Raw genomic sequence first — 14,485 nt, forward strand, 5'->3', positions numbered from 1 at the left:
ATAAGCGAATATAAGGAAAAAAACTGAGAATACCTAACACTCAACTCACAGATAATATGAACCTCAAGAAGAAAGAAGACCAATATGTGGATAATTCAGTCCTACTTAGAAGGGGAAACAACATAATCACAGGATGTAGTGGGAGTAAGGGACCTGAAATAGAGAGAGAGAAGAAATAAGGGAAAAATTGTCAGGTAACTATGGCAGTAGAGAAGTACAGAGGTCAGGATATTGAATGCAGGTCTGTACCTCTGGGTGTAACTATTAGAAAGTTCCATATGCCAGAAAAACAAGAAGCTCCCAGGATAGAACAGAGATGACAGTAGCTGCAATACCCAACAAAGTAGTGAGACAACCTCTAGACACCATATCCAGAGGTTAGGCATGGACCTCAGTTGAGAGATGGGGCCACCCATCCACCTCTAAAATATTAATCCAGTATTGCTCAAGTCTAAGGGAAATACAGGGAGAAAGATTTGTGCAGAGACTGAAGGGATGTCCATTCATATACTGCTCCATGTAAGGATCCATCAGATCTGCATGTACCAAACCCACATACTATTGCTGATTCCAAGAAGTGCTTGCTGGCCTGAGCCTGGTATAGAAGCACCCAGAGATGGCTTGCCAAAGTCTGACCAATCCTGAAGCAGATGTTAGCAGCAAATCATTGGACTGTTCGTGTGGGCTGTAATGGAAGAGTGTGTGGAAAAATTGAAGGATCTGAAGGCATTTGCAATCCCATATGAAGAACAACATTATTAACCAACTAGACACCCCAGTGCTCCCAAAGACTAAAGCACTAACCAAAGAGTACATATGGAGGGACTCATGGCTGGAGCTGTTTATGTAGCAGAGGATTGCCTTATCTGGCAGCAATGGGAGTGCATACCCTTGGGCCTGTGGAGGCTTTATGTCCCAGCATAGGTGAATGCTGTGACAGTGGGGAGGGAGAGAGAAGGTGGATTGGGGAACACCCCCATAGAAGCAGGTGGGAGGGGGATGAAATCGGAATTTGTTGAGGAAAAATTAGGAAGGAGCATAACATGTGAAATGTAAATAAATTAATCCTTTCTCTAACTCCTTCATTATGTTACCCATGCTTAGTCCTGTACCCTTATGAATACTGTTCAAAATATTGATTAAAATTCTTGGAATCTGAATCCAAGAACACATCAAAATTATTCTTCACCATGATCAATAGGGGTCATCCCAGAAATACATTTAAAATCTCCCAATATAAGTAGCACGTCTGACTTTCTTCTGCTTGTTCATGTCAGGAACTTGTCTAGCATCTGGCTCTGTTTTGTACAAATCCATTGAGCTTCCAAGTTTTCACTGTCTTACAACTACAGATAGTATACTGGTGTTACTCCTAAGTCCCATTTAGACAGGTAAATTTATTTTTTCCTTGGACAGACTCTTCAAGTGCTGTAGAAAGAACCTAGAACCATACTGCTGCTCCTTCTGAAGGACCATGTAGTCTTCTTTCTCCTTAGTTTTTGTTGTCCTCTCTGTTTCTCCAGTTACTACTATTGTAGAATAAAGGATAGAAATTTTAGGAAATGAGAATGTGTTTATGCAGTTACCATATTATTCCCACAAGTGCTTTGGAACAATAGTAGCATGGAGGCCTCTCATTTAGTTCATGTCAGGCTCACCATAACTTTCCAGTAAGTTTAATAAATATTTCTTACAATATTAATTAGTAAGGAGAATGCTTTTATTTTTCAGAAATGTATATAGCCTTCTTCTTTCTACCAGGATATGTTAATGTAAATACAACTGGTATTGGCAACACATTTTTTTTATGTAAACTTCATGATTTCACAAATGATTTCACATTTCAATGATTGCCTTGTAATGGAATTAATGGACTCCATGCTTAAAGCCACACCTGAATGTTTAAAAACTTATTCATAGATTATTGAAGACATATATCATGTCTAGGAAATAAATTTATTCCTGATAACTGAAATATAGCTAACTACCAATGCCAGAGGGAACATGATCTCTAGAGGGGACACTAACAAAATCAGTTCCCTAAAACAGAATGGTTTTGTGTTATAAATATTTCTCATTATATCTACAGTTGAGTAAACTCTAACTCTTAGCAAAAAAAAAATTAATTTTGTAGAAGATAGAATGAATTACAGAATTGCACAAATGTACATCATGCAAATACCAACTGAAAGTAATGTTTCCTTCATCATTATATTTCTCGTTTACTTATAAATATTAAATGGGAAAATTTGAACTAAATTTTAACCAAAAATCTTTGTTATTCATTAGATGTTTACTATATTACTTGGAATGAGTTTTAAAAAATTACAATATTCATTAGACATATCATTAAAAGAAAACACATGTAGCACAGCTATTTTTAGATTAGGGAAATACTTCATAGCCATATGCCACAACTTTTGCTATGAAATATATTTTTATATATGGTACATATTTTGGCTAATCGTATCTTAATAAATATGTTATACAAGACCTACATCAAGATAACTGCATAGAATAATATAGAATATCAAAGAATGTGAGAATATCTAAAGACTCCATTTGTTGGGAAAGTGATTTCTTTTTGTCCCAAAGCTTTTCAGAGTTCCAGCAAGTATTGAAATACATTTTGGTTAGGTGTACATGATTCCAGGATGTGATTGCATGGTTAAAGCTTGAACTAAAATATCGGTATGTATTCCGATGCTAACACATTACTCAATAAATGGCAGAGCCATAAACAATGTTTGGCAATTCACATATGCTATAAATAGATAGATGATTTTCAAACCCTCATAGATCCACAGATTTTGACATTTCATATTATTTTATTTTTCAAAGATCTTTTGACCAGGGAATATGTCTGTTTTTGACAGTACCCACATTCCACTTCACAGGATATGATAAGAGATAATAACCACATATGGAGTTACTTCAATTGTGGCAAATTTGCCCTGAGACAAATGCCCTAAATTTGTCTGTAGATAAAATGTTATCCAAAAAAAATCTAATGGGCACAGGATAGCCAATTTATGAGACAGTTTAAGCAAATTCTTCATAATTTCTGCTTCACATAATGTCTGCCAGACTTTCTGGGACAGAAGGATAAAGATAGGGACTCAAAAGTTTTAAAAAATATTGGGGGCTCCCCAGGAAGTCAGATATATTTGTCATTTCTATCCATTTTTGAATCTTTATCCCTGTGCTTTCTGCATTCACAGATAATTATTATTTTTTTTCCCTTAGGTCTCTAGTATGAATGAAGACTAGATGTTTATCATCCCACAATTGAATTTAAGTTGTTTAATATTTATGAAGATACTTTAGGTCTAAGAAAATATTTTTAAGTTAAGATGGAAATTTACTCAGATACAAAACTCTGTTTTCACCAAGATAGGAGAGATAAAATAGTTTCTCCTAAGTTGCCCAATGCAAACAGACTGAGCTTTTTAAATACAATATATTCCTAAAAACTTTCATATTGTTTCATAATAGTTCCTACTGTGTGTGTTTATCATTATAAAAGAAAGAACATTTTATTTGGACAAAAGGGGAAATTGTTGAAGTTTATTCTTTTGCTATATATTATACTGTTAAATACTGTGCCCCAAAGTCCTTGCTGTCCTTAGAGATGAGAAGTTCTGAACATAAACAGAAGCATTGCTATATAACTTTGTCCTGAAGGTATTGTTGAATGATGAATCAAGCCCCTAGAAGGGCAGATAAGTGATCTGCATAGGTTTGGTTTCTGGAATTGTGCTGGTGGCAGGAGACTATGAGAAAGAGAGGACAGGACAATATGGGCCAGGAATCACAAAAACATAACAATGAAGACTGGCCAATTAGAGATGAGAGTTTTGCAAATGGAGCATGGAAAGTTTTAGCTCATGGTTATTGATGAGAAAGTAAATTCTAATGGCTTAGAAGATATACATTTATTTGAAAGACCTTAGATGAATTGGATGAAAAATAATTTAATAAGTTGTGTGAAATTATATAACTACTATGTTCATGTAGGAAATAAAATAAATGCATAAAAATATATGCTGTGTTCATCTAGGTGTCTTCTAGTACTTTGAAGGAAACTGTACACAAAACAAAAGGCAGTGATCACAAAAATGCACAGTTATCAAAACATGCTTTTAAATTTTCGGTGAATGCAAGTAGCAGAAAAAAATATGATGCTGAATTTTTTTATTACATACTTTTTTTTATATATCAGGAAAAATAAAATAAATGCCTATACACTTTTAATGTTGTACTCTCTGCTTCTTCTCTGTCAGATAATAGGGGATAGCCTATATTGGACATGGGTGCATCAAAGATAATTTTGGGACATACATATTTGATAGTAAAATAGGACAAAAATCCTACTTCTCCATGTACCTTCCATCTAAACTCATACAGCATATGCTCCCCATATCTATTTATATAAAAGAAAATACATTAATATCTCTATAAAATTTATTATGGCATTTTATATTACATGGGAAATTTGCAGCTGCTTCAGTATGGATTCAATATCAACTGCTGAATTACAGGCATGTACTTTCTTTGTACTCAGTATACATATTATAAGATTGATCCTAATTTTTGAGTCATGCTATCAAAACAGGAAATATCATAAAACAGAAATTATGTTTCTTCCCTTTTTGATTCTACACATGTCTCTAGGTCATGTGAGTGGTAGTCAATAGAAAGGATCAAGAAAAAATGTTAGGAGAAACAGCCAACTTTATTAAAGACTATGTAAAATTCATTCCATATGTATAGGTGGTCATTAAATGAATAAAATGATGCAATAAAAATAATTTGTTGCTTATCATGGTTACAGGTATACACAGTCACTTTGAGATTTGTCTGATTATAAGAATATTTTATGGGCCAGTAGGTGATCATGTATTATCCAATGATATTCTACAAATGAAATTTGTGATATTTGACCATCTCTCTGAAAGGATTTAACTGTGTATTAGTCACTCAAATTTTTCTAATTCTTTTAATATACAAGAAACAATTTACAAGAAAATTTGTACTAAACCAGGAGATGGAACAAAGAACATATCTTGAGCTATGGTTGCCTATTGCCATTATTTTTAGTCTACCTGGAATCTCATAACCAATCTGTCAACGTAAGGTAATTATTGTGCCCCTAACCTGTCCTGTAGGTAAGTGAGAAGAGATGGTATAACTTCTATAAATATACATGATGCAGCATCATACCATTTTACCATTCCCTTCCCTCCTGTATGTAGTATGCCTAGGTCTAGATTACCCTCATTTTCTTTTTTAAAATGACTGTGGTCCAGTTTTAGTATACATTAATTTGTAGGTATGTTTTTATATGCTAGAAGTCCTTAAACCTTAAATATGCCACTTAAGCTGCAGAAAATCAGAAACTAATTACAATAAAATAGCAAAACTCTTTATTTTTCAGTTTATGCTTTGTCATGGGTGTTGCTCAACTTCAACCTCACATAATTGCAAAACCCAAGTTTAAGACATTTACAGTGTACGCATGTGGACAGAGTTAAGGCCTGATAAAGAAGCATGTAAAGTAGGTTCCATACCATTAGTAGACTGGTAAATATCAAATGGAAACCTGGTATAGCTGAGGAGCCAAGACTTATTGCCAATCCACATTGTATGGTCTGCCTTATTCAGTGACGTATCCAACTATGAAATCAGAGTTTTTCCATGTTTCAGTATGATGCTAAAAATCTTTCTCTTAAGAATGCAGATCAAAACAAGTTTAAAATTCTACTTCATCCTAATCAGAATGATAAAAATTAACACAAAACTAACAAAAAATGCTGTAGGGATGTGGGAGAATTAGAAAAATCACCTGTTGTTGGTCAGATTGCAAGTTGTGCAGCCTCTTTTGAAATCAGTGTGGAGAATTATCAAGAGCTTAAAATAAATCTACTTCATACTCCAGTTACACCATTTTGGTATTCCTAAAGGATTCATTTTACTATTCCATAATCATTTACTAGACCATGTTTACTGCTATTATATTCGTTATACCTTGCAAATGAAAACAGACTAAATCCATTATAAATGATGAATGGAAAAAAAAAGTACACACACAATTCTCTGTTTCATTCTGTCTCTTTTTTTAGAGTTGTGAAGGAAAATTAAAATTTCCAAAAAAATAGAACTTGAAAAGTATATAGTGAATGAGCTTACCTAAGTCCTATAAGATACATGCCAAATGATTTGTTATATATTAAGTTCGTAGGTCTAATTCTTAGAAACGAACCCACACACCTATGGTCACAAGATCTTTGACAAAGGAGCTAAAATCATCCAGTGGAAAAAGGACAGCATTTTCAACAAATGGTGCTGGTTCAACTGGAGGTCAGCATGGAGAAGAATGCAAATCAATCCATTCTTACCAGCTTGTACAAAGCCTAAGTCCAAGTGGATAAAGGACCTTCACATAAAACCAGATACACTGAAACTAACAGAAGAGAAGATGGGGAAGACCTTTGAATACCTAGGCACAGGGGAAAAGTTCCTGAAGAGAACACCAATGGCTTATGCTCTAAGATCAAGAATTGACAAATGGGACCTCATAAAATTGTAAAGCTCTGTAAGGCAAAGAACACTCTACGGAGGGCAAAATGGCAACCAACTGATTGGGAAAAGATCATTACCAATCCTACTTCCGATAGAGGGCTAATATCCAATATATAAAAAGAACTCAAGAAATTACAATCCAGACAACCAAATAACCCTATTAAAAATGTGTAAGAGCTAAACAAAGTATTCTCAACTAAGGAAACTCAAATGCCCAAGAAGCACCTTAAAAATGCTCAAAATCCTTAGTCATCAGGAAAATGCAAATCAAACAATCCTGAGATACCACCTCACACCAGTCAGAATGGCTAAGATCAAAAATTCAAGTGATAGTAGATACTGGCTAGGATGTGGAGAAAGAGGAACACTCCTTCATTGTGGGTGAGATTTTAAGCTGGTGCAAACACTCTGGAAATCAGTCTGGTTGTTTTTCAGAAAATTGCACATAGCATTACATGAGGACTCAGCTATACCACTCCTGGGCATATACCTAGAAGATGCTCCAACATATAGCAACTACATATGCTCCACTATGTTCATAACAGCCTTATTTATAGTAGCCAGGAGCTGTAAAGAACCCAGATGTCCTTCAACAGATGAATGGATACAAAAATATGGTACATTTACACAATAGAGTATTACACAGCTATTAAAAAATAATGAATTTGAGAAATTCTTAGGTAAATGGATGGAACTAGAAAATATCATCCTGAGTGAGGTAACCCAATCACAAAAGAACACACATGGTATTTCCTCACGGATAAGCGGATATTAGCCCAAAAGTTTGAAACAACAAAGATTCAACAAACAGACCACATGAAACTCATGAAGAAGGAAGACCAAGTATACATGCCTAAGTCCTACTTAGAAGGAGTAACCAAATACTCAAGGGAGCAAATATGGAGACAAAGTGTGGGACAGAAACTGAAGGAGGGGCCACCTGGAGACCATTCCACCTGGGTATTCATCCCATGTGCAGTCGCCAAAGGTAGAGGCTGATGTGGATTTCAGGGAGTGTATGCTGACAAGAGCCTGATATAGCTGTCTCCTTAGAGGTATACCAGAGTCTGACATAATCAGAGACAGATGCTCACAACTAACCATTGATCAGATCAAGGGGTTTCCAATGGAGGAGTTAGAGAGAAGACTGAAGGAGCTGAAAGTGTTTGTTGCCCCATGAGAAGAGCAACAATACCAAGCAACTAACCAGAGCTCCCCAGGGTCTAAACCATCAGCCTGGGAGCACATAGGGAGGGACCCATGACTCCAACTGTATATGTAGCAGAGGATGTTTTTGTCAGGCACAGGTGGGAGAGGAGATTTTTGGTCCCATGAAGGCTGAACACCGAGTGGAGAGGAATTTGAGGGAGGGTGGGAGTGGCAGTATAGGTGGGGGCATATCTTCGGAGAGGCAGGAGGAAGGGTGATGAGATAGGGGGTTCCTGGGTGGTGGTGGGAATGTGGTAAGGGGATAAAATCTGAAATGTAAATATAATATCCATTAAAAATTAATTTAAAAAGAAAATATATATCCTAGTTTATACTACAGAAAAATGAAAGAATTGTCTGCATTAATTTTATAAAGAGCAAGAAGTTGGAAAATGATAGCAAACAAGTAATCTGATGAGGATAAAAGAATACAAACCAATAATTAGAGTTTAAAATAGAACAATATAAAATAAAGAAAATTTATAAAGTTTTAACAATGATATCTGAAATCCTCAGTGTGACCATAATATTAACTAACTTTTTAAAGATAATTAAGTAAATTCCAACCTCTTATAGATAAAAAAAAAATATGGAGTTCACAGGACATTTTTCTTCCTGAGCTGAAAATCTTTCTTTACAGGGACAGAACTATCTAACAAAGCAAACCACAATGAAACAAAACAAATCAAACAATGCAAACAAATAGAAAATAACAGCAAAGCAAAAGTACATTGTCGGTTATATTCTTGCAAACTTCTACAAAACCACAGCTGTACCTCATGTTCTGAAATCCTTGTGGAACACTGAAGAAAAATTGTGATAGAGGATCAAGCTATGTGCTGTAAGATTTTACCTCCTAAAAATGACAGAAATTATATCCATATTCTCACCATGAATTCCAAACATGAGCTAAAGAGGAACAATGCAAATGAAATTTCTATACAGTACATAGAAACATCAAGGGGTCTCAAACCCAGTACAATATTGCAAATATATATAGAACAATGAACAAATAAGATGTAATTGCCCATAATTAACACCAGACTAATTGATTATTAAACATAATATCATCAGTCCTAAATTACATATGGGTGTGTTAGAGTAATGTTATACACACTGTCAATAATAAATAAAAGAAAAGCAAAGGGCACAACTTCTAAGTATAGAGGAGAAGAAAGTTTAGTGCACACAAAAGAGAGAATATAAGAAAAAACAGCTGGAGATGTTTATTTATTATAGTAAGTAGAATAGGGCATGTGTTGGAGCTCAAAAGGAATAATTAAGAGAGAACACTTACTAAGTAGGCAAGCTGAGATAGACTGTAAGATATGTTGAAGAGAGAAGCAGCTAAAAAGGTAAACTTTGCAATCAAGTTTCATACCTGGCAGAAACAATTGAAATATATGGACCTTAAATAGCATACCAGCAACTTGGGTCCGAGAACCTGAGGTCCCAAGGTGGGAGTTCATTATACACCCTTTTTTTGGCACCAGATGAAAAAAATAAATAGGACACAACACAACTGATCCTAAGTGTGATGGTGGTTAAAGTTTTTTGTAGATCAAATGAAGAACATAGGTAAAAGAAGGTGTTAGGACATCTGGAAACATCAATAGTGGACATTACCAGATTGAGATGAATCATGTAGGAGAGCAGGAGATAACCAGAATGGAGAGAGAGAGGAACAAGGTGCAGTAGACAGGTGGCTTGAAGATACAAAAAGTACAGGTAACCAAAATGGTTGGATTTTATATGTGTAGTGGATATACCTGGTTGTGAACTTGACTACATCTGGAATGAACTACAATCCAGAAATGGCAGGCACACCTGTCACTCAGTCATTAAGGCTGGAAGACACAAGCTAATGACATGGATCTTGATATGAGTGACACATGCTTTTTTTCAGATCTTGACAAATAGTGACCATGTTAGGCTTTTTTCCATGTTAGGCTTTCATTGTTTGTACTGATTTTAACATTTTCTTTCAAGCTCCTACAGAACATTCCATAGAACTCTAAACACTCAATGGCTCTCTTAGCCCAGTATTCTAAAATATTTCCACAGTCCTCACAAAAACATAGTCAGGCTATCACAGGAATACCCCACTCCCAGAACTAACTTGTCTTAGACAGGGTTTCTATTCTTGCACAAAACAACATGACCAAGAAGCAAGTTGTGGAGAAAAAGTTTATCTAGTTTAAAATTACATTAATGTTTATCATTAAAGGAAGTCAGAACTGGAACTCACAGTGAGTAGAAACCTGGAGGGAGGAACTGATGCAATAGCCATGGATGGTTGCTGCTTACTAATTTGCTTACATTACTTTTGTTTAGAAGCCAGAAATATTAGCCCAGGAATGGGACTGTCCACAATGGGCCTTTATAGCCTTGATCACTACTTGTAAAAATGCTTTAGGGCTGGATCTCATGGAGGCATTCCTCAATAGAGGCTCCTTTCTCTGTGATGACTCAAGTTTGTGTCAAGTTAAAACACAAAATCAGTCAGTAGAGTATCTGAGAAATTATGGACACAATGACAAGACTTTCTCAGTTATGGTATGATAACCACTTAGAAGCAATGCTCCATTGCCTTGTCCAATGCCAGAGCTTGGCCTAAATTGTGGACAGAGGACACCTGGAGAGTTAAATATCTCATATTGTTTAAGATAATGTGATTCATTTCTCCCATGTTCCTATTCCACAGGAAAAAGCTTCTCCTCTTTTGGATCTGATGGCCAGAATGATTCTGCCCAAGTTGTAATGAGACCACAAGAACCTAGAAACTGTTTAGTTAATGAATTATGGACCAACTTCTGTCATTTTCTTAAATATGTGACATCTAAATTTTACTCTATTCTGTGTATATTTCTGATTACATTGAGAGCTAAGCTAACTACAGGTTGACAGCTAGAAAACAGACTTCTACCTCCTTAGCCCAAGGTAATCCACCACCATATTAGCTCAATTTAGTAACAAGAGAAGACTAGCAGATCTCTTATCTAAAATGAAGACATATTTGTCTTACTCACAGGCTTCATGACAAGTGAAAAACAAGTTTATGTGTAAGTTTTCAGAGATGTAACCTTTTCCTATTCCTTATCAAAACTCAGTGTCCAGTGACCAAATTCTTCAAATTTCTTCTTCTTGTTAAATAGAGAATTCAAAGGTAACAAAAACCAATTGAGTTCTGATAAATTATGCTAATCCTAAAAAAACTTTCAACCATATGATACAACTTTTATAATCATAAATTCAAAATTTAAACTTCTTTTATTTATCTTCTAACCATAGAGTATAAATCTATCTCTTGCAAAATTGACACTATCAGATATCATAATAACAAAGGGTTTTTTTTGTTTCCTTTTTTGTATAGACTTGAAATGCTTCTCTCACTAAATCTATAGTGTCAGATATTATAGTTACAATTACAATTTTTTGGTTGCCTTTGAACTATAGACTTAAGGTGTTTATCATGGTAAAATATATGATCAGTTATCATATTCACAATATCATCATATTGAGTTTCTTTAATTGTTTTCTAAATACAACTTTAAAATTTTTCTCATTATGTTAAATTTATATATATTCAGTCTCCTAGGAAAAAAATGCCCCTCTTGCTCCTTCTGCTCCACAGGTTTTTGTCTTCTATAACCTCATCTTGAAGATTATTAATGCTGCTAACAACCTTATCTCTTTTGGAAACTCCTAAGCTACAAAAACACACTCAGAGCTACCTATTAGGAACCAAATAGACTCTATCCAGATAAGTATACCTGCCAATCAATTGCCCTAGATTCTACATGTCACCTATTCCAGAAGGTAGTATTTCCTCTATTGTTCCCTGAGATTGGGATTCCCCACACTACAACCAAGAAAATCTAAGGGGTTCAAATGTACACCTAATTTTCCCTCCCAATCATTCTGAACTTATTTCTTTACATCATATATATGTTTCAGCATCTTATCAAGGCCAGGTGTTTACTCAAAATCTACATCTAGGACAGCTCCAGAGAAGGAACCCACAAAACCTCCAGCCTGCACTCACAGACACAGATTCTCCTTCTGGATCTGTTTCCTCTACCCACAGATATTTACACAGATACTGGACAGCAGGAAACAGCAAATTCTCCTAAGACTGCACCAATAACCTCATCCCTGTCTTCTTAGTTTCTAAGAGACATTTAGCCCTGAAGACAGCCGGAAGTAGGAAAAGATCACTACCACCCTATTCCTGTTTCACCATTACCACTTTCTAATTTCTAATTCTTTATACATTACACCCAAATGGAGGAATGTTAGCATTCCTTCTATGTTCTGCTAAACAGTTACCTGGCAACAGCCAGGTAGAGCTGGCTTGTTATAAAAGGGAGTGTTTGGCACTTCCTTGCAATTCCTGTTCCCTGCCTCTCTCTGACTCTCTTCACTCACTGATCCCGTTCTCCATTTCTGCAGTATACTTGGCATCATCTCTCACCATGTGGCCCTCGCCAGCCTCTCCTTTTTTTTCTGTCTCCCTGTCTCTGTTTTCTTTTCTGTTTCTCTGTTTGTCTTTCTCTATGTTTCTCTTTCTGTGTTTCTCTCTTTCCGTATTTCTCTCTCACACACACACTCACATTCTCTCTCTTTGTGTAGCTTTTTCTGTCTGTATGCCATTTAAATACCTCCCCTTCTATACAATGCCAGATGTATGACTGGGTATGTCAAGACCCATTGAGACACCCCTCCAATCTAATGAAACATTGTCTTATCAAACATGTCTTGGCCTTTTATAAAATCTAACAGTCCTGGCTCTCCAGAACTATGAAAGGCTAGGGATATGCAAGCAACATTGAAGCAGTTTACAAGGCTGGGATACATTTCTTGCTGATTTGAAGCAGTCCTGAATGGAGAGGTTCTGGCTCAGAAGCCATGGTATGAACCCTGTGGAAATTTCATTAGTAGTATTTAGTAAATCATTGTGAAATTTTGTTAATCCTTTCCTAAAAGTACATGAAAAAACATGGTGTGTTCATTATTATAAAAAACATAGAAATCAGTAGGTAAGGAGGTATAAAACCCAGGGGACCAAGAGAGACAATACTGATTGTTTGGCAATAGAATTGGTCTCTAGATGAAAAAAGGTTCTTTCCAACTTCTGTAAGTCTTGAATTCATTGTTCTACGTGTTGGCACACAATCTATATAGGTCTCAGAAAATATTCACTCAGATATCAGATACCATATAGGAATTGACTTTGGCTCTTCAATTACTCCAAAATCAGCTCTTTATTCTGGACACAGTTAAACTAAAAATTTGAAGGGCCTCAACCTGCTAATTGCTGAAATGAAAAGCACATGGTAAACTTGAATTTGTAGCAAAAAAGAGAATTTACTGTGGCTCATAAGTTTCCTAAAATTGATATTTTAGTATGTGCTGATGAAGGGCAGGACTGAGTAATTATTCAAAAGTCAGTCACTTGCTATGTCCAGAGATTAAAATGACAATGGAGTTGATGTGGGAACAAGACTGGAACAAATATCTCACAGTTTGAAATAAGACCAAAATTAGAAAACATACCTTACAGTTCTGTTTACAGTTAAAATAATTTGTTTTATGATAAATTCTAGCTAAGAGATAGTCATTTGTACATTTTGTACTTTGTCAAGTCTCTGCTAAATAAAGCCTTTACTTACAATCAAGGGTAAAGTTGTTAGTTTTATACAAACTCCTTGTAAGACCCCGTTGCTTGATGCAAATTCTTGTTTTTGTTTCTTCCCTTCTATTTCTACCATTTTGACAATGAATTATAATTACGCTCACCTTATCTCTGTTCTCTCCCTTATGTTCACTATAAAAAGAACTTCATAAAGCAAGTGAAGACTTCTCTATACACTGATTTAGAAAATACAACCAGGTGGCCATCCTGAAATGCACTCAAAGACAGATTACTTTAAATTGCACCACCAAAGTATCAGTCATTTTTCTTCTACAAATTTTAGGATTAACCATGATGAAGCAAAGAAAATGGTTTTGAGGTTATGGAACTTAGAGTTTAGGGTTACACATGTGAAGGGAATAGCCACCACCAGTAACTCTTCAAAGGTATGCAAAATATCATGAAGTTACATCAAGTGGCCCAATGTTACTACCAAAGATATGGAAAAGACTCAGAGATTGATATAAAATAGGCTTTTCAAAGTATGTATTAAAAGTGGCCAAAGTGAGTTTTAGAATTGTCAGGGCTACAAAAAGACACAATTTTTCAAAAAGCAGAAAAAATGGGGGGAGGCTTTTACAGGCTGGACTTTATAATGCTTTCAGACTGTTGAATGGTCTCTACTATATAATCTACAAGAGTACCACATGCTTCCCCAAGACATGTAAACAATATTACTATTGCTTACCCTCAAACACCAGACCTCAACATATTGGCAAGTACTGCCCCATAGTCCCTTGGGCCCATCTTTTCCCCCAGGCAACTAAATGGTGAAGATAACCAAATCTGGCAAAGCCACATGAGAGAATTTTTGAGGTTTTATGCCATTTTCTGGATCAGAATAATGGTACTTACTGCTGCAATGTGGGTACCTATTCCAGGAGGGACTGATAGTATAGTCTGGGTTTGTTTGGTCTTGGAAAAGTCAAAATACTTGGGGTTGCCACTTATATTGAAGCTGAGCTTTTCCTTTCTACAGTTGAAAAAAGCCTTTTATTG

The sequence above is a fragment of the Arvicanthis niloticus genome, chromosome 1 (genome assembly GCF_011762505.2).
Source record: "Arvicanthis niloticus isolate mArvNil1 chromosome 1, mArvNil1.pat.X, whole genome shotgun sequence".
In the NCBI taxonomy this organism is placed as follows: domain Eukaryota; kingdom Metazoa; phylum Chordata; class Mammalia; order Rodentia; family Muridae; genus Arvicanthis; species Arvicanthis niloticus.